Source organism: Heteronotia binoei, chromosome 9, assembly GCF_032191835.1.
Source record: "Heteronotia binoei isolate CCM8104 ecotype False Entrance Well chromosome 9, APGP_CSIRO_Hbin_v1, whole genome shotgun sequence".
Classification (NCBI taxonomy): domain Eukaryota; kingdom Metazoa; phylum Chordata; class Lepidosauria; order Squamata; family Gekkonidae; genus Heteronotia; species Heteronotia binoei.
In genome coordinates, this window is record NC_083231.1 from 58,239,526 (window position 1) to 58,258,927 (window position 19,402).

Here is a 19,402-nt window from a genome sequence, read left to right on the forward strand (position 1 = left end):
GTTAAGTGTGCGAACACTTTTCTGGAAGAACCAGGTTTGATTCTCCACTCCTCCACTTGCAGCTGCTGGAATGGCCTTGGGGCAGCCATAGCTCCCACAGGAGTCCTTGAAATTGCAGCTTCTGTAAGAGCTCTCTCAGCAGCCCCACACACATCACAGGCAATGCTAAGCTGTGGAGTCTTGTGAGCAAAAATTCTACTTCATGAGCTACTGGCATTAAAGTTGTGAGCCATTGCATAAATTGGTGTGCTCTGGAGTCATTCTTCCTGAGCTAAGACAAAAATGTGTGAGCCAGAGGCTAAAAAACTGTGAACTAGCTCACACTAACTCAGTTTAGAGGGGACACTGCTCACAGGATGTCTGTTTTGAGGGAAGAAGGTTAAGGAGATTGTAAGCTGTTCTGAGACTCTGAGTCAGAGAAAAGGGAGGGGTATAAATCTATGGCCTTCTTCTTCTGAGGGGGTACTGAACGTTTATTCACATCCTAAACCAGCATTTATACACATGTGCATTTTTGGGATCTGATAAGTTGTGAGACTTCTTTTTAGATGCATCATGTGTCCCCAATTTTTAAATTTCATTATGGTTAGACATATCAGAAAGTGGAAATAGAGCAGGCCTCTCTGGACCTCTGAGGGGGCTGGTGACATTCGAATTTATTTATGTTCATTTTTATATTACCTTTCATTTGAAATGTGATTTGTACATCTTCCAAATGGATGTTCTGTAAATTCTAGGTCCATTCAAATGCAAGGAGGTTTCATGTTCATCCTCTAATTGTAATGTAATGTAAAATGTAAAATTTTATTTATATCCCGCCCTCCCCCGCCGAAGCAGGCTCAGGGCGGCTAACAGCATTTCAAGTAAACAATACAGTATTAAAAACATTAAATTCACATTAAAATTCACATTAAAATCAATCAATAATTAAAACATTCCTAAATCAACACTGGCGGTAACCGTTATTAATCTGGCGGTAAACATTAATTCAGTTATTGGTGAACGCCTGTTTGAAGAGGGTGGTCTTGCAGGCCCTGCGGAACTGGTCTAAGTTCCGCAGGGCCCGCACCTCCTCTGGGAGTTTGTTCCAGAGTTGTGGGGCCGCAATGGAAAAGGCCCGAGTGCGGGTGCTTTGAAGTTTGACTTCTTTTGGCCCAGGGATATTCAGCCTGCTTTTCCCCACTGACCTCAGTGCTCTCTGGGGCTCATATGGGGAGAGACGGTCCCTCAGGTAGGTCGGTCCTTGGCCATATAGGGCTTTAAAGGTTATGACCAGCACTTTGTACTGGATCCGGTATATGATTGGCAGCCAGTGCAGTCCGCGCAGCCCCAGCCGTATATGCTCCCATCTTGGGAGACCAAGTAACAGCCTGGTTGCCGCGTTCTGCACTAGCTGCAGCTCCCGGGTCCGGTACAGAGGCAGCCCCATGTAGAGAGCGTTACAGTAGTCCAGTCTTGAGGTGACCGTCGCGTGGATCACCATTGCTAGGTCCTGACGCTCTAAGAAAGGGGCCAACTGCCTCGCCCGCCTCAGGTGGAAGAATGCTGATTTGGCAGTGGCTGTTATCTGGGCCTCCACTGATAATGAAGGCTCCAGTAAGATGCCCAGGCTCTTTACCCGCTGCGCCGTCTTCAGCGGCGCCCCGTCAAAGGCCAGGAGAGATATTTCCTTCCCCAGAGTGCCACGACCCACATGCAGAACCTCTGTCTTCGCTGGATTTAACTTCAGCCCACTCAGTCTAAGCCACGTTGCAACAGCCTGCAAAGCCTGGTCCAGGTTCCCCGGGGCGGAGGCGGGCCGGCCGTCCATTAGTAGATAGAGCTGGGTGTCATCTGTGTATTGATGGCAACCCAGCCCAAATCTCCGGGCAGTCTGGGTGAGGGGGCGCATATAGATGTTGAATAACATCGGGGAGAGAACTGCTCCCTGGGGCACCCCACAGTCTAGTGTGCGCCTCTGGGATCGCTCACCCCCAATCGCCACCCTCTGTCCCCGACCCATGAGGAAGGAGGAAAGCCATTGTAAGGCCAGCCCCTCAACCCCTATGTCGGCGACTCTTTATATGGCCAGAAGCATGCCCAGATATCTTAAAGGTAAAGGTAGTCCCCTGTGCAAACACCAGTCATTTCTGACTCTGGGATGACGTTGCATCATGACGTTTCCATGGCAGACTTTTTACGGGGCGGTTTGCCATTGCCTTCCCCATTCATCTACACTTTACCCCCAGCAAGTTGGGTACTCATTTTACCGATCTTGGAAGGATGGAAGGCTGAGTCAACCTTGAGCTGGCTACCTGAATTCAGCTTCTGCCGGGATTGAACTCAGGTCGTGAGCAGAGCTTGGACTTGCAGCGCTGCAGCTTACCACTTTGTGCCACAGCCCACAGAACAGCAAAAGAGAAGCTTCCCTGGAAAACTGTTTAGTGGAATATACACAGGTATTAGATTTGTCTTGCTTTGCTTTTTAAAGTTTTGTTTGGATTCTTTAATATCATGTCAAATTTAAAGTCACTTCCAATGGATTTAACAGGAAACACATTCTCACCTTGTCCTACTATTCTATGAATTGGGATTAAATTCTTTCAGAGATTCTATCCTTCCTTCAAATGAGCCTTCCCCCTGAATTTCAGCCATACAAGAGAAAATTTCCCCATTCTACAAACAGTGAAATCCACAACCCATTTCCAGCTGCAGCTTCAATTCCCCATCTAATTGGGATGAAATGCTCAGAGATTGTAGCCCTCATCCATGGGATCCTACTGCTAAATGAGAGCTACAGAACAGCCCCATTGAGGGGGTCATTTTAGTTCTTCCTTGTAGAACAGGCACATGGACATATGGTGATGAATTGTTGTGTCTTCTGTCCTTTATTCCATCCAGACTCTAATACAGATCATGGGTGAGGAGGGCGTATTTTTATGTAAAATTGGCAATAGGTGCTAAGCCGTTCATTCCTACATGAACTTTGTATGGTCTTCATTTGATGTCTTCCTACAATCCATTAAAGATGTGGTTTACTTGTTTGGAGAAACTGCAGTGCTTTACACAGTAAAATAAGTGTAATCTGCCTTAAACCACAAAGAAAGGCAGGCATGGACTTGCTTATGTATTTAAAATATTTATATGCCTGCTTTTCCCCCGAGCATCACTTTCTTTCACCCACATGCACCTTTTAAAAAACAAATGCAGTCATCCCCAGCTCCACATTCAATATGGAGGATGGACTCATTCATAATTGATTGTCCCCAAGGCTGCTTTTTGATGAGGAGAGAGATGCTCTTTCTATAGCCCTACCCTGCCCCTGTGTGAGCTTTAAACAAAAACAAAAAAAGCCTGTTGGTTTGCAAAGCAGGAAGACTGCCTATCATGATATGGAGAAAACAGAACACAGAAAGACCATCCTCTGGTTCTGTGGCTGCCTCCCCGTGACATAGCAACACTATTCATCTCACAGAAAATACAAGTCAGTCCTTCTTTTTGTTCTTCTAAAGTGACAGGCATAGAGTGAGCTTCCTGAGGATTATGCTCAGGTCAAAACCTTTGCCTCAACCCCCTAACTTCCCATGCAAAGCATTCTCAAGATCCTACCACCAGGCAAATACCAGTAGGTGGGATGGCTCAAGGAAGCAGTAGCCCAGGTTATGTAGAATGCCATTCGACTTCAAGCCAGCTCTCTGAGAAAGGGAAATACTGTGCACAGAAACACAATCAACTATTTTAGTGTGAAGGTGGACTAGGTATTCTGATTGGCTAGCGTGCCTGTCAGGCACATGTCAGCTAAGGTACTCTGTTACTTGCTGGCTCTGCCCAATTCATTACCCAAAGAACAGAAATTGAGGCATACATACAGTAGAATTAAGTGGCAGAATCCTAGGGTGATAAAATGGCTGTACCTCTGGAGACTGCAGCTAATGGATTCAGACTTTGAATGTTCATTCACATTAAAAAAAACCCTTTATGCAAGTAAATGCAAGTAAAAATACAAGTAAAAATCTAGTTCAGCAAGGAGAAAGTTCTATCTATGCCTTCTCTTTGAAGTGCTGGTTTTCCACTTGCAGGGAATTTTTAATGTAAGGGTAACCTTTTTTAATTTTTAATGTAAGGAGGGATGGTAGCTCAGTGGTAGAGCATCTGCTTGGTAAGCAGAAGGTCCCAGGTTTAATCCCTGGCATCTCCAACTAAAGAGGGCCCAGGCAAAAAGGAATGAAAAACCTCAGCTTGAGACCCTGGAGAGCTGCTGCCAGTCTGAGTAGACAATACTGACTTTGATGGACCAAGGGTCTGATTCAGTATAAGGCAGCTTCATATGTTCATATGAACCCTCCACCTACATGCTCAGGTGGTACAGTCTGTTCTAGCACCTGAAGACAATGCCACCTCAGTCTCCTGTATGTATGAATCTGGCCTTAAAACACCTTCAAAAAGAGTGAACTCAGAGTGCAGCTGCAGACTTCTCACTCTCTCTCTCTCTCTCGGCTTGACTTCACGAACAAAGATTTAAGAAAGGTGCAGTAGTCCACGTCTGTTGCAGGCTCGCTGGTGGCTGACAAGACCAATGCGGGACAGGCAGGTCCAGCCACAGTGGCTGCAGGGAAAAGTCTGATTTGGGGTTGGTGCTGTAGCAGTACGATTCTTCCTCAATCTCCTTTTGTCCTCAAGACCAGCTATGCGTGCGTTCTCAAAGGAAGAGACAGCCTGGTGGATGGTGTGCCTCCATGCTTTGCGATCTGAGGCTAGGTAAGACCACTGGTGATGGTTAATGCAACAGGTACCAAGGGATTTCTTCAAGGAGTCCTTGTACCTCTTCTTTGGTGCCCCTCTATTTCGATGGCCGGTGGAAAGTTCGCCATACAGGGCAATCTTGGGAAGGCAGTGGTTTTCCATCCTGGAGATATGCCCTGCCCAGTGCAGCTGCGTCTTCAACAGCAATGCCTCGATGCTTGTAACCTCCACCTGCTTGAGGACTTCAGTGTTGGTCACAAAGTCACTCCAGTGGATGTTGAGGATGGTGCGAAGGCAGCGCTGATGAAAGTGCTCAAGGAGTCGCAGGTGATGACGGTATAAAACCCATGATTCGGAGCCGTAGATGAGGGTTGTCATCACAACCGCTTTGTAAACATTGATCTTTGTGCCTTTTTCATATGCTTGTTGCTCCACACTCTTTTATGCAGTCGGCCAAATGCACGGTTTGCCTTTGCCAGCCTATTGTCAATCTCCTTGTCGATCTTGGCGTCTGAGGAGATGATGCACCCCAGGTAGCTGAACTGCTGGACCGTCTTCAAAACTGATTCACCCACAGTAATACAAGGAGGGTGATAATCTTCCTGGGCTGCAGGCTGGTGGAGAACTTCTGTCTTCTTCAGACTAACTTCTAGGCTGAATAGCTTGGCAGCCTCTGCAAAGCAGGACGTCATATGCTACAGAGCTGATACCGAGTGGGAGACAAGTTCAGCATCATCAGCAAACAGTAGCTCTTGGATAAGTTTTTCCATTGTCTTGGAGTGGGCCTTTAGTCGCCTCAGGTTGAACAGGCTGCCATCGGTGTGATAGCGGATGTAGACACCATCGTCATCATCTAAATCTACTGCAGCTCTTTGAAGCATCATGCTAAAAAAGATCGTGAAGAAAGTTGGCGTGAGAACACAGCCTTGCTTTACACCTGTGCCAATTGGGAAGGGCTCCGAGAGATCGTTGCAGTGTCTGACTTGGCCTCGCTGGTCTTCATGTAGCTGGATGACCATACTGAGGAACCTCGGGGGACATCCTAAACGTTCCAATATTTGCCACAGGCCGTCCCTGCTAATGGTATCAAAAGCTTTGGTAAGGTCGACAAAAGTCACATATAGACCCTTGTTCTGTTCCCTGCATTTCTCTTGGAGCTGCCTGAGAACAAATACCATGTCGATGGTGCTCCTGTTAGCTCTGAAGCCACACTGGTTCTCTGGGAGGAGTTCTTCTGCAATGGTGAGCACCAGTCTGTTCAGGAGTATTCTAGCAAGGATTTTGCCTGCGATGGAGAGCAGGGTTATCCCCCGGTAGTTGGAGCAGTCTGGCTTTCCCCCTTTGTTCTTATGTAGAGTAATAATGATTGCATCGCGAAAGTCCCGTGGTAGTTTGCCTTGTTCCCAGCAGGTGACAAGTACTTTGTGAAGTGTACTATGTAGTACTATGCCCCCATGCTTCCAGATCTCTGGTGGAATTCCATCAACTCCCACTGCCTTGCCACTTTTCAGTTGCTTGATGGCTTTAACGGTCTCTTCTAGGGTGGGGATCACATCCAACTCTGTTTTCACTGGTTGAAGTGGAGTGAGATGGATTGCTGAATCTTGAACTACGTGATTGGCACTGAAGAGATCCTGAAAATACTCCGACCACCGGTTCAGTATGGATGCCTTGTCTGTGAGGAGCACTTGGCCGTCTGCACTATGCAAGGGACTCTGAGCCTGATATGATGGACCATATACTGCCTTCAGGGCTTCGTAGAACCCTCTTAAATCACCAGTGTCTGCACACAGCTGGGTTCTCTCTGCAAGCTTGGTCCACCACTCGTTCTGAATGTCTCGAAGCTTGCACTGGAGGTTGCTACATACAGCATGAAAGGTTGCTTTTTCCCCGGGACAGGAGGGCTGAGCAAGATGTGCTTGGTAGGCAGATCTCTTTTTCGCCAGTAATTCTTGGATCTCTTGATTGTTCTCGTCAAACCAGTCCTTGTTCTTCCTTGTGGAGAACCCGAGGATTTCTTCAGAGGTCAACAGGATGGTAGTTTTTAGGTGTTCCCAGAGTGCTTCTGGAGAAGGATCTGTGAGGCAACTGGGGTCTTCAATTCTTGTCTGGAGTTTTGCCTGAAAGGCAGGTTTAATTTTGGCTGACTGAAGGCTGCCAACCTGAAACTTCCTCCGGGGGATACCGCCTCTCCTGAGTGTAGATTTAAAGTGAAGATGGAGATTGCAGCGTACTAGACGATGATCCATATGACATTCTGCACTGGGCATTACTCGGGTGTGTAAGACATCTCGAAGGTCTCTCTGGCGCACCAGAATGTAGTCGATAAAGTGCCAATGCTTGGAACGTGGGTGCATCCAGGTTGTCTTCAGACTGTTCTTCTGCTGGAAGATAGTGTTGGTAATGGTGAGCTGATGCTCCATGCAGAATTCTAGCAGGAGGCGCCCGTTATCATTGCAGTTGCCAATGCCATGTTTGCCAAGTACTCCTTTCCAGGCTTCCGAGTCTTTACCTACTCTGGCATTAAAGTCACCAAGAATGATCACCTTGTCCTCTGTAGGGGTCTTCCGTACGAGGTTGCGTAGATCAGCATAGAACTTGTTCTTTTCTGCAGGATCTGCTTGAAGGGTTGGGGCATACACACTAAAGAGTGTTGCATGCTGCTTGTTTTGAAGTGGGAGGCGCATAGTGAGTCTGAGTGACCTGTTGGCAGGTTTTTGAATTTGGAGGCAATGGAGTTCCTGACCATGAAGCCAACGCCAGAAAGGCGGCTCTCAGCCTTTGACTTACCCGACCAGTAGAGGGTATAGCCAACACCGTGTTCTTGAGGGCCACCTTCCTCAGGGAAACGGACCTGCTATGTCGATATTCAACCTGAGAAGTTCGTGGGCAACTAGAGCAGAGCGTCGTTCAGGGCGACCACTGTCTACTGTGTCAAGCATGGTTCTGATGTTCCAACACGCAAGCTTTAGTCTTTGCACACTTTGTGAGGCAGGTGCATGCCTTTTCTTTGTTGTTATTTTTCGACCGCAAGTAAGGATGCCCGTTGAGCGCGGCTAGCCAACTGGGGCGGGGGAGACGAACTTTGTTTAGGCCACCTTTTCTAGGCCCCTCTCCATATGGAGCAAGCAGTGCTGTCCCTAAATAAGGCTGCTTGGTCTTTCAGGGTGCTGCCGAAAAATGCTTTCGTCTCCAGGTCAGCATCAGGCGACCAATACCCTGAACCGCCTACATGCAGGATCGGGACTGCGGTTTCCAGTGGCATCTTCCACCTGCCGTTTCGCCCCTTGCCCATCGCTGCAGGACTTGGTATGTTGTGGGTTGTGGATGTGGATACCCTTCAGGCCTGCGCAGAGGAATTTTTAGGTGAAGCGCAGTGTGTGCAGTACTGGCTCCACCCTTTCACCATGGGGTCATCTGCCATGGCCTAATAATGCCGGCAGCAAGTCCTCCAGGTGGTAGATGTTAAATTAACGAGGTCTGTTTGCCTGGGCTTGATGTTAGAGTTTTTCTTCTCTTGGCTGGCGAGGTTAGTGAGCCCAGCCTGCCCATCCGGTTATACCGCCGGACATTCGGTCGCACCATAACGTGGCAAACTCTGTGAAAACGGGGGGGGGGGGGGGACCAGTGAGAAGGTGTTGCCACGGATGCAGTAATGTAGGAGAGGCCATTGCAATGACCATCTGCCAGGCATAGCCAGACAGTGACCACGCAGCGTTCACTACACCGGGAAAGGAGAGGCGATGTATTGCTCATGCACTTTCCCTGGGGGAGCAGGACACCCAGAGGGAGCCCACTCCGCCACCCTCCCCAAGCTGCAGACTTCTCACTACTACTACTACTACTACTACTACTACTACTACTACTACTACTACCATCACTACCAACAAGAAAAAAAGGCTAGAACTGATCTAGTCGGTTCATATTTTATTTATTTATTTAAGATTTGTATCCCGCCCTTCCCACAAGTGGCTCAGGGCGGCTTCCAATAGTAGATCCAACAAAATTACAATAGTTAAACATATAAAGGGATCCGTATTTAAAACAGATAAAACAGATAAAACAGATAAAACCTTAGTTATTAATACACATTAATAAATATTGCAACTGTATATAACTGTATATCTGAAAGTAGGGAAAAATTTCATTCAGATTAGTTACCTTTTAATGCTGATTTATGGATTACATTCTTTCCAAATGCACATTCTTATAATTCTCTGTTTAATGGTATCCTTATGAAACTCCATAACAATGTCTCCCTCCTCCTTCATAGTTACTGGAAGTGGCAAGAGCCACAAACCTGGTGCAAATGTGTGCATTTGAAAGAAGGACCTGGGGATATCGTTTGTCATAGAACACCAGGAAGATCTTTTCTCCCCCTTATGAACAGTATTCATAATTGAGATATTCACCTAGAATTCATGGCTTGCTAACACCATGCAACCATCCCCATCCCTACTCTCTCAGCAGTGAGTAGAAAAGTAAACCCAGCTCTGTCTTTGATTTTCAGCCATTTCATCATGCTCCTTAAAAATTTCAAAACTCTCCTTTCAGAGATTATCAAACAACTCTCTCTTTAGACCTAGTCAAATATCTGTTCCTCATCTTTTCAAGTTACTCAAGCAGCTTCCTTTTTCTTTGCGAGAACAGCAGAAAGCCCCTATTAAGAACTTCGCTGTCAATCATCTAGTAAGACTCCCAGGAGATCAGATTAGTATTTGAAGTCCAAGTTGAGCACCGAAGTGAGAGAATCCTTGCTGTGCAAGGAAAAGAAGAGGGAGGGGGGACACTTGCAGGAGATATTCTTACCTTGGAAAAAGTAAAATTGACGTTTGAGAGGAAGGGACAATTTTCTGTATAGAATCTAACACTTGTGACTTCTCTTTCAAATGATAATTTAGCAAGATGGGAATAAAATCTCTTCTTAGTGGCTGAGTATTGGACCCTTGACTGAGAATTTGCAGGGCTAATGGTGGGGGGATAGTTCTGAAAGCATCCTGCAATGAATGCTTGAAGAGGGAGGTTTTAAAAAAAAGTCAAAGTGCTGAGGGCTGACTGATATCTTTGTACATAAAGTTAGTCCACAAAACCATGGAGGTTTTACAAGTTTAGCACTGAGTCTCCACAATTCATTGATGCATAGAGACAGTAAGAGATAGTTGCCACTTTCATTCCTTGCATTTATTTATTTAAAACGTTTATTAGCCACCTTTCTACCTTATGGGAACTTCAGATGGCTTACAATGTAAATATTAATACAATACAATAAAATACATCAAATTCAAACCACTAGTTAAAATCAATAATTTAAAACTGATGGTAGGTAAAAGAATGGATCAAATGCCATCATGAAGAAAACTGTCTTCAGCTGCCTCCTAAAGACTGAGAATGAGACAGCCAGGCACACCTCCCTGGGGTGTTCCTGCCAGTCCCCAGTTGGAGACAGGTAGCCCCCTGGTTTGGAGCCCCCCCCCGCTTCAGGGTGATTAGAAAGCAGTGGGGGGAGGAAATGTCCACTGGGTACTCCAGTATACCCTATGGTGACTGGTCCCCATAGGGTATAATGGAGAATCAATCCATAGATACCTGGAACTCTGGGAGCTGTTTTTTGAGGTAGAGGCACCAAATTTTCAGCATAGCATCTGGTGCTTCTCCTCATACATCCCCAAGTTTCAAAATGATTGGACCATGGGGTTTAATTCTATGAGCCCCGGAAGAAGCCCCATTGTTTCTAATAGAAGGAAGGTATATAAAAGGATTGTGGTCCCTTTAAATGTGATGTCCAGCACTCCCTTCAGAGTTCAATCATGCTTGTTACAACCTTACTCCTGGCTCCACCTCCAAAGTCTCCTGGCTTCATTTCAAAGTCCCCAGATATTTCTTGAGTCAGATCTGGCAACCCTAGTGTTACATAATAACAGGGTTGCCACTGAAAACGCCTTCTCTCACATACCCACCAGGGCCTTTCTCTGTCATCCTAGCTCCTAGGTGGAAATGTATGGGAGAAGACAGTCCTTCAGTTGGCCCCAAGCCACCAGATTTCCCAAGGTTACTCCAAGCAGTACTCCAAGCTGCACACTAGTCTTTTCAAAGGGAGTGTAACCATCCTAGGCAGGTGAGCTCTCAAGTCTCTGGTGTGCCTTTCTGCTAACCCAGAGCCCCTCTGTCATGCCAGAACTAAGTTTCAGCTATATCACCCTCATCCAGCCTATAACTACTGATTTAGAACTTCAACAGTTTTCTCAGAATTAAGAGGAAAAGAAAGGTAGAGCTGGAAATCATCCACATATTGGTGGTCCAGCAACCCAAGCATGATGACCTTTCCCAGTGGCTTCCTGTGACCATTAAATAGCAAGTCTTTGACTTTGTTCTTATTTTTCCACCTTTGATAGTTGATGCCTTGAGAATGCAGAGGTGGAGAACATTCTTTTTGAAAATTTGTGAATCCATTGGAGACTGGTGCAGTAAATCCTAGCGCAGAATGGAGTGCCTGAGTTTTCACTGCTGATAGTTCTGCCTCCTGAAAGCCAATTTACCGGTAGTCAATCTGAAAACAAGAGGTTTTTTTGTGGATTTTTTTTTGTAAACAGCCTTGACTAGCTGTGGTATAAGGCCAGGACTGGGGAGAGGAAATCTGTCTGCACTGGCCTGGCAGAGTACTCAGTTGATACATTAGTTGGACTAGGATATTTTGACTTTCTGGATGGTCAATATGTCTCTTTCATGTTAGCTTCATTGGGTTATATCCAAGGAGTTTTGCCCAGGGTTGTGTTTTTTTCATATTCACAGAGATGTCTACCAGAGCAGAAATCATAATGTTGGAAACTGGAATTTTTCTGGACTTGCATTTTCAGAACACAAAGAGATAAATTAAAACATTTCCCCACCAAGAGCAGTTTATTAGGGGTTTTGGTTGTTGACACATTACACATTTTTAAATATTAAGTGCAAGGATTAATTGCTGACCATATACGTACTAATTCTGTGGCTGAGTAACATACATACATAATGTATTATGATCCAAGATCAGCATATAAAAACACAGGAATCATGTCAACATATACATTTGTTACAAATCTGAATATGTTAAATAGAAATGTGAGCATACATTGCTAGAATAAATCCATTAAAATTGTTAAAATGAAGCCGTAATCTTCTGTCTGTGGCTGCGTAAGAGGAAGACTGACCTGAAATCTGAGAAGAGCACAGTCTTTTCTGTCCTGCCTGTTCTCAAATTCTCAGTTGCATCTCAGTTATCTTTCCATCCTTTAGTCTATCTGATTTGTATTCTGCCATTCCAAGAAGAGGCCAATGCTTTATTCATAGTACCTGGCTCTCTTACTTATCTAAAGATGAGATTATCCTAAAATGGGAGCAATATATCTCTGGGCAAAGAAAACACTATTGTCACATTATTGTCACCTTTTTGCCTGTCATTTGCAGCAATGTCACCAAGATGATTTTAATACCTTGTTTTTTGGTCATTACCCCTCTACCTCAGCTACATTTATGAATATTGGTAACCCAAGTGGTAATACAGTTTCTTCTGAATATGCAACAGTTCAGTTGTTGTAGCTTTAAATGGCATTTATCTATCATGCTAGACTTTGGATATAAAATTCTAATTTGGAAAGTGGATCACTTAAATCATGCAGAAGTTGAAATAAACCTTGCTGTAGATTCTAAGCTCATTTGACTTGTCAAAGGTTCTTATCCTTTCTGTGCAGAAATACCAGCCATTTATGGATACTTTGCCCACACATTTTCCCCTCTTAAAAGTTCTCACACTATTACTTAACAACATTTTACATGTCATTTTACATGTCAGGCAGCTTAGACTGTATTTTGGGGATTCTGTGATGAAATTTCTGAGAAACATATTCTGAAAAAACGCAGGTGTGTTCACACCCCTCTGCACTGGAATCATAAACTTAGGAGTAGCAATTAAAGGAGTTAAACTGAGGAGAAACAGAAGTACAGACATAGGTCTAGACTGCAGGATTTCGTCTCTTTATGCTCATATTTCAGAATGAAATGCGAAATCTTTGCCTTTTTAGTTTTCTTTAGTAAAGCCCTCTCACACAGATGGTACTCAGTACACCCTCCCACACATTTCCTCAAACACAGAAATCTAAGCAACACTGACAACTGAGGAAGAGAGTACTAGTTATAAAAACATTTAAATATGTATGAAAGGTATTAAGTTTCTACAATGTCAGTGCCATAAAAAATTAGATTTTTAAAAGTTAAATGGGCATTTCTTATTTACAAAAACTTACTACGTTTTTTCAACTTTTAAAACCATAAAATAAGATTTTAATTTGCGTGAAATTTTAAAAAGCTGAACAAACTTCTATGAAAATGGAACATTTGTAAGCCTGAGTTTTAGAATGGCATAGTGCACATTTGATTATGCTCATTGATGTGATTGTATATTTTTTTATTACTTAGAAAAACTGAAGTTAAACATTGCACCTTCCAGAAGGTGGCAGTATTGCTCAGGAAAACAGGTTCAAAATTACCAGCAGGTTGAAAGCAAGATTGTCTGGCGGCTTTTTAAAAGATTATATTCATGCCTTTTTTCTTTTTAGCACTGAATTATTTCGTATACATGACTTACCAACAAATGCTTATATATAATTGAAATTAATTTCTCTAGATTTGAATCTACATTGCAAAATTTCAGCATTAATTTGCTAACAACACCCCTCCCCCCCCATGTCAAATGAATACACGTTTCTTCTTGGCACCAGAACCAGGCATTCACAAGTAGTTCCCCAGTCCTGATAATTTTTCAGCAATTTCCATGCAACCACATTAACCTCCTAGTCTCACAAGTTGAATGCCATATTGTTCTGTTTTATATATATCATGAGTCAATGAGAGGAACTCTAGTGATGAATTAGCAACAAAGAAGGTGCTTGAGTGCTAGTAAGTTGTTCTCATATCTGGAGATATGACCTGAACACATATCCTGAATCAACTATATTGTTTGTTGTAGCTTTAAAGACAATTCTCTTATGCACAGCTTCAGTCCTTCATGCATTTCTGGGCAATGATAATCTGACTAAAGCTGGTATGATGACAGATTTATTCCATTGACCAGATATTTGACATTTGTTTGATGTTCAGCAACTAGTAGTGCCATCCTAAGCAGATTTATGCCTTTCTGAAGTCAGTAGGGTCTGAAGGACATAACTTTGTTGAGGATAACATTGTTAGTAGTATAACAGATCTGAAGGGGCCTTATATTTCTATATTATTTACATTACCAAGTGTAACTTGAAAGCTACACCATTTGAATCTGTTCTGCAGACTTGAACATGACTAGGGAGCAGAATGAAGCAAACCATGAAGCAAAATTAATCACAATTTTTGCCTTGTCTGTGGTTCATGAACTGAAGTTTGTGACTAATCTACAGTCACTTTTAAAGCAGTTCATAGCAATTTGTGGTGGTTCATGGTTAGAGCCCTGCTTTCTGTTCCTCACAAAAATAGCTAAGTGGCAGAGGCTGCTCCCTGCAACTCAGCTATTTCCTGGCTTTTTGCAAACACCAATTAAAAGGACTGTGGTCCCTTTTAACAGGGTTTGTGGGGCCATGAACTATGAACTGGTTCGGTTAATGAATGAACCTCCTAGTTCAATTTGGTTTGTGTTTCTCCCATGAACCACAAACTGACACAAAGCACATTTTTGCTGGTCCATGTCCATCCCTAAATAGGTCAGCATCATGTTCTGAGGCATTTCCCCTTTCAAAACCGTCTTTTTTACATTAATTTTCATTGCATCCACCCTGAAGTAGGGTAGTGGAGAACTTGAAAGACTGCACTGTTATGTGTTGCTTATTTGCCCTAATTAAATAAATAAAAATGATGTGGATTGTATGTGTACCTTAATTTGCAATTAACCCTTGAATTCTACCAGATCACTTTGGCATGTGTCAGAGGACATGACATTTATGGCTTTTCATCCTTTTATTCCATGCTTGTGCAGTGGTGCAGTTCTTATAAAATGTTTTAAAAGCAACCCAGAACATTAATCTAGGAGGTTGTCAGACAAGCAAACAGCACACATACATCTCAAAATATGGTCCATTTTATCTTGGCATAATCCAGCATATGTAGACACAGAGGGAATATAGCACTTGGTAGATAATGGAAGGAGTAAAGAATGCACAGCGAATGTTGCATGATCGGTGCAACAAGAGATATCATAAGGTGTCAACAAATTTGGAAAACGCAACAGTGCCACAGGATTGGAAAAGGTCAGTTTATATTCCAATCCCAAAGAAGGGTAATGCCAAAGAATGTTCAAACTATCGCACCATTGCACTCATTTCACATGCCAGCAAGGTCACGTTAAAGATCCTACAAGCTGGTAGCTTCAGCAGTATGTAGATTGGGAACTACCAGAAGTTCAAGCTGGGTTTCAGAGAGGTAGAGGAACTAGAGATCAAATTGACAACATTCGCTGGATTATGGAGAAAGCATGGGTGTATCAGAAAAACGTCTATTTCTGTTTCATTGACTGCTCTAAAGCCTTTGATTGTGTGGATCACAACAAACTGTGGCAAGTCGATAAAGAGATGGGAGTACCAGACCACCTCACATGTTTCCTGAGAAACCACTGTAAAGGTCAAGAAGCAACTGTCAGAATGGGATATGGAACAACTGATTGGTTTAGAATAGGAAAAGGAGTTCGACAAGGATGTATATTGTCACCCTGCTTATTTAATTTATATGCAGAGTACATCATGCGGAATGCTGGCCTGGATGAAGCAGAAGCCGGAATTAAGATTGTCAGGAAAAACATCAACAACCTCAGATATGCAGATGATACCACTCTAATGGCAGAAAGTGAAGAGGACCTAAAGAACCTCTTGTTGAGGGTGAAAAAGGAGAGCACAAAAGTCATTTCCCAAGCATGGTGGTAATTGCTTTACAGTCTCTCTTTGTAGTGGAGGATGTGATTTGCTGTGGTCCCCAGATTACAGATATACATTCCCATCTACTATTCCAAACTGTGGTAGAGGTCACATTAGGACATAAATCAAAATAAAAGGTTGCATAGCTCTTCTGGAGGATTGGTGAAGGGATCCCAGCTGCTGATCTGAAGCCTACTTATGGGGTAATAACATCACAAGTGCAGATTTACACTCTTCTGTTGTTTGTTTCATTGTTCAGTCACACAGTCAAGTCCAACTTTTTGTGACCCCACCATTCAAAGGTAATAATAGTGCCTAAATTAATTTAATTTGGCTTTCTACAAATGCTAACAGGGTCTGCCTGTGACTTAGGAATGACACCTTCAACCCATCTATGATTTTGATATATTTATTCCCTTCACTACGTATCCCCCCAGAATTCAGTCCAACCAAGTTCACCATATAATCTAGTTTGTTACTCTGTTTGGGCCAAAAGCTTCATCAAAGAAGACATCAATATTCCCAATTTCCCCATCTTTGATAGATATCTTTCCCATACAACAATCATCTCAATCTACCAATGAGGGTTAAAATCTTTGACTGTCAGCCAATCCATGTTGAGAAATATCTTATTTCTCATTCTATCCTAATGATTTTGGGGTATAAAGTTAGTCCTGAAAAACCTGGCTCTTTGTTCCAGTTGTTGGCTCCGATCTCAATACTGGGCTCCAGCAACTGGCTCCAAACCCTTGGGAGAAAGTGCATAGCATCGGGAATGTCTGACTTTGCCCATCATCCCAACACAGGTGTCTGTAAAGATGGTATTCCGTTCTTCCACCCCACTTCCACCTATTTGGCTTTCTCCTCTCACCAATGAACCTCACTGGATCTCAGTAGCTACAACTGGTTAATGCACTTTCCTTCCTCATGCCTCCTTTCTCCATGTTTCTTTTTATATTAGTAACATTTGCTTAGGTTAGAGTTTTGGAGAAGTTAGGATTTGTAGAACACCTATTAAATGTGTATGCAGGGTTTTTTTAAAAACAGGAATACACAGGAATGCAGTTCTGGCTGGCTTGGCATCAGGGGTGTGACCTAATATGCAAATATGTTCCTGCTGGGCTTTTTTCTACAAAAAAGGCCCTGTGTGTATGCGTGTTTCAAAACTCTTCTGTTCAGTTTGCTAATTCTTTTTATTTAATAAATAAAGCTCATGCTTGCTCATTTCTAAGAATCTGGGTGACCTTATGAAGCAATAGATCAGATCTTGGACTTCAGTATGTATCAGGCAGGACTATCCCAAATAATATTGACTCAGAACACATGCATGATAACATTGAAAGGAGGAGGTCCCTACAGAGTATACACATATGTGGGCAATTTGGGTAACAATGTAAAGCAACTTCATATGTTCAACTGCAGTATTCCAGTGAAACATAACAGATGTTGAACTAAATATGTCTAGAGGGTCTTAAGTTTTCATATCCTTAGGGGTAGTGCCCATTTAATTTCATTTAGGTGAAGTGATATTCATTTCCATATGAACCTTAGCTTTTAGCAAGTTATGTGCAGGACCCTATGTTTATTTCTTTAAATAAAATAACTTGGATTAGAATAGAGGTACAAAATAAATACTTCAATATCTTCTTACCTTTCCAGAATGTTCTGAATTATGTGTTGGCATTAAAAAAATTGAAGCTTTATGGTGGAAGAGAATTTCTAAACATTAAAACTTGAAGAGAATTCCTAAACAATTAATGTCGCTATTCTACAAAATGGATTGTTCTATGCAGGGGTTTTTTTTGGTAAAAAAAGCACAGCAGGAATTCATTTGCATGTTAGGTCACACCCCTTGACACCAGGCCAGCCAGAACTGCATTCCTGTGTATTCCTGCTTAAAAAAGCCCTCGTTCTATATGAAAACTGTCATACTTTTACATCAGAAATGGGAAATGTAGGATATTTAGATTCCCTCCCTCCTTCCCTCTCCCTCTCTCTTTGTGGTATGTATGTGTGTCTATCGTTTCCAGAAGGGGAGTTGTCTTAGTCTATTGCAGTAAAATAAAACAAAAGTACAGTGGCACCTTAAAGACTAACAAAGTTTACTTCAAAATAAGCTTCTATGATTTCAATTATTAATACCTGGGGACTTCAACATCCACACAGACAGGCTCACCGCTTCTGTGGAAGCCTCAGACCTAGTGTATTCCATGTTGGCATTGGGACTCCATCAAATTGTTTCAGATCCTGCACATCAAGCATGCCACACTTTGGATTTGATCTTTGGCATGAGATTGAATGTGGATCTAACCTCAAAAAAAGAGGTGTCATGGGTGGACCACTTGGTTTTGGAGGCCCAGGTGAACATTCCCACTCTTCCCTGTCTAGGCAGTGAGTTGATTTATGCTTGCCCATTGAGACTAATGAACCCAATTGGGTTCCATAGCCTTCTAGCAACTCATTGGATGAACAGATAGGAGGCTGGAATTCCTGTCTCACTGAAGTCATCAATGAGATGTAAGCCAAAGTGCCCTCAAAACTGAGGTTGGGGAATTGTCAGGTGGGCATCTGGCTTAATCAGGAACTTTTACCTGTATATACAGGATTCCATGTCCAGAAATTAATGCTCAATTTTATCAGGGACACTAATTAAGTAAAAACAATTAAAATTTATTCTAGAAAATATAGGCATACATATAAGACAATGTGCTCATGAAACATACATACGGTCCTAGGAAAAATAGAGAGAGATATAGAGACAACACATGGGTAGACAAACAGGGTGATAATTACTGATCGTAGTCTTCAAGAAGGCTCCAATGGCAATGAAAGAGGACAGGGGAAATGGACCCAAAACTGATCAGGAATCAGGGATGGATCTAGACAGTGGAACTAGGGTACTGCTAGATGCACACATGTGGGGAGCTGTGTTACAGGTTATATAGACTACCTTGCGTCCTTAGGGGATGGGAGGCACAGGGGTGGATGACAGGTGGTCAGCTGATACATGACCTCAGAAAAGGGAGGCTCTGCAGTGACCATAAGGGTTGGACTTCTGCAGTAGCCAATAGCAAGTTAATTGGTGGCACCTAATTGGGTGCCCATGACTGACCAATGAACAAGCTTGGTTCAGGGGTACCTGGTTGGACTTTCAGGTTGCAATGGACCAGGGTGAGGCTCCAAAATGGGGAAAAGAATGGGGGGAATTACTGGGTGGAGGTGTGCTTGAGTTTACCAAACTTATCTAAAAAGGTGACAATAGATGGCCAAGTTGCTACCTAAGGTAACACCTGGTTTACACAAAGGAACTTGGCTCTAGCTGAAGATGGTCTTCCTCTTGTTCAGTCTTCTTCTTGGCACCAGTCTTTGTCTTGAGTTCCGTTAGACAAAGGCTTAGGCGGTCTGGCAGGATCCACGCCTAAGATAAATTTGATTGCCTTATGCAGAAGTTGAAGCATCTGTTGGATATGGAGTCAGGAAAACAAGATGGATTCTGGTGGTGTTAGCCTTTGGTTCATGGAAACAGGCTGGAAATTGTTTGCCTGTACAGTTCATGGTGGTGTGGCTTCTTCCACTGCAGCAGCCAAGACTGGGCATGCAAGGAGCAGCTGGAAGCTCATCTGTAGTTCTGGCTAACACCCATCCAGAGATGTAGAATGCTGCTGCAAAGCTGAGGCTTATAGTATCCACATAAGCCTTAGAAACCGTGGGCAAAGTCCACTTCTTAGAGCAGATGTGTGTGAGTCAAAACTCCA